Source organism: Cyprinodon tularosa, unplaced genomic scaffold (genome assembly GCF_016077235.1).
Source record: "Cyprinodon tularosa strain WSP-4 unplaced genomic scaffold, ASM1607723v1 ctg175, whole genome shotgun sequence".
Taxonomy (NCBI): domain Eukaryota; kingdom Metazoa; phylum Chordata; class Actinopteri; order Cyprinodontiformes; family Cyprinodontidae; genus Cyprinodon; species Cyprinodon tularosa.
The window spans coordinates 746,616-748,946 of NW_024038574.1; the positions used below are offsets into that span (position 1 = coordinate 746,616).

General features: G+C 36.7%; 1 long non-coding RNA gene across 1 annotated transcript; it reads left to right on the forward strand.

Moving 5' to 3' along the window:
- Positions 1 to 238: 238 nt before the first annotated feature.
- LOC119781330 lies at positions 239 to 1,699 on the forward strand. Its single transcript, XR_005280531.1, has 3 exons — positions 239 to 916; positions 1,363 to 1,459; positions 1,548 to 1,699. It is a non-coding gene; the product is annotated as an uncharacterized LOC119781330 (long non-coding RNA).
- The last annotated feature ends 632 nt before the right edge of the window (positions 1,700 to 2,331 follow it).

Consider the following 2,331-nt stretch of genomic DNA (forward strand, 5'->3'; position numbering starts at 1 on the left):
ATTCCCCCACCAACAAATCTGTGAAAGGATACAAGTTCTTCCACGAAGAATATATCCACAGCTATCAAGGTAAGAAAAGACGTAGCTTAGCGAGCTAACCGCTAGCTGCAAGATATGAGCTACACAAACATCGTAATGAAGCCTAACTTAGTATCTAAATTATGTGGAATATTGGAGACGGACATAGTTTAAACTTTTCAGTTATACTTTGACATTCTGAAATTTGTTTGCTACTACAGTTTGTGAAAAACAGCATGCTAGAATGTTATGTTAGTTCTGAGATTCTAGATGATGCTTGATGTTGAAACTATGCTTTACTTCTGCATGCCTGTAGTGTCAAATATTGTCGAGGGACAGGTAGTTGTCAGAGCTAGATGCTTCAGATCCATGAAGAAAAATGAGGAACCGCACAAGCTGCAGGTTTGAAACAGTCAGAAAGCCGGTTGGCTCTTGTTCGTTGGTTCGAGTTCCTGTTCATGTTTGACGGCTGAAGAACTTTCACGTACGACTTCTGGACTACTTAGAGCTTATTCTAACATTTTCCTGTTCAGTTGTTACTATTTGTTTTATGTTTCTGTTGCGGTTGCAACATAATCTGTGTTTTCTTTCTGCTGTTGTTGAACCTTACCTTCAAACTAGAATATATTACGTGTTTAAAGCTAAACATGCTAAATGTATTGATGTACAAATTTGTTGCTAAAACACTTCTCTGTTTTAGATATCACTGGGTGTTGGAAAAGAAAAGGCAGAATTGTTGGATTATTCCTGTAGCTGTGCAGCTGGTAAATGTTTTTGCAATCATGTAGTTGCACTTCTTTACCAGACTGCACACTACTCCCAACTCCAGCTGCCAAATGTTCATGCTGCACTGGCCTGCACTAGTGAGTTACAAAGATGGCACAGACCAAGAACACTGGTAAAAGAAAAAAGAGTGGAACACATTGTCCTATGGTACGTCATATCCTACAATATGCTAAATATATTACATAAACTAAATTGAATATATATATATATATATATATATACTTAAAATAACAGTACTATAGTTATGTAAACAATTTATTTCTCCTTTGATTGTGTCGCGCAGCCATTTCTGTTCCTTTACCACCTGTATTTTATAAGTACCATATAAAATTTGTTGTACTATTAATATTGTGTTAAATATAATTTATCATCATTTTTTTGACATTTTTTTTTAGGTAGTGAAAAAAATACTGGCCCAACTGCTATCATTTAGTTTTATTTGCAAGTTGGGTAAAAGTCTAAACTGCCAAATCAGTCCCATTATGTCATAACAAATTGCTCACCCATCCCTTTATTTCTTCTTTAATTTGACATATCTTGTTGTCTATTTCTTGTAAGGGGATACATCCTGAACCTGTCAGCGACATGGTGGTGCGGAAGCCCAAAACTATGGGGAAAAGATATCTGCACTCCACACTTTACAGAGCTTACACAGGTACAACTTTTTGTTTAGTTTTTTGTACCTATGTTTCCTTTGTCAAAAGTTAGTATGATTATTATTATTTTGTTTCTGATGTGTGTAGGGCCGCTTCCAGATCCCGACATTCTGGCATCAGGAGAAAAACTACGGCAGCTGGAGTCCCCACCACTTATCGCTCTTGTCCTAGATGGTCTTTCTAATTTGGAGCTGGTTCCATCCAAATTTGGGCCTGTGCCACAGGGCTCACCTATGTCTCAACAGATGTGCAAATTCCTTTAAAAGGCAGTTGCATAATTTAAAAAAAAATAGTTTTAACTGCAGTTTTCTTGTAACCTTTGTTTTAAAGTTGCTTCTTCTTAAGGTTGTCTTAAGTATTTGCAACTATTGTTGTTTAGATTTGATAAATATTAATTTGCAGGATAATTTAAATCAGTATGGTGTACAATTATAAGATATGAAATAGTTAAGGGTTTTTTGTTTTTAGATATTGTAAATTGTACTTGATTTGTTTTCCTTGCCATTCCACTTAAACAAGAAAATACCAAAAAAAGTACAGTATGCTGCTCAAGTGTGTTTTATTGAATATCTTTTTTTAGTCTTGTCATTTAAATAACTTTTTACATAGCACTACAACAATTAACAGTGGCAGGGCTGGCTTCAGCACAGGCTTCCTCTCCATGCTTCTGTGCTCTGGTCCTGTACACCAGGCGTGATGCAGAGGGTGCAATGGACTCCCAGAAGATCCGGAACACACAATCAGATGGAAATTTGGTGTAGAATCGGATCTGGTCATCAGAGGCACAGTAGCGGCTAAAAAGTGTGGTAGACTAATCCACTTTTTGAAGTCTGGCCTCCAACTCCTTGATGTAATCCAGAGCTTCATCAAG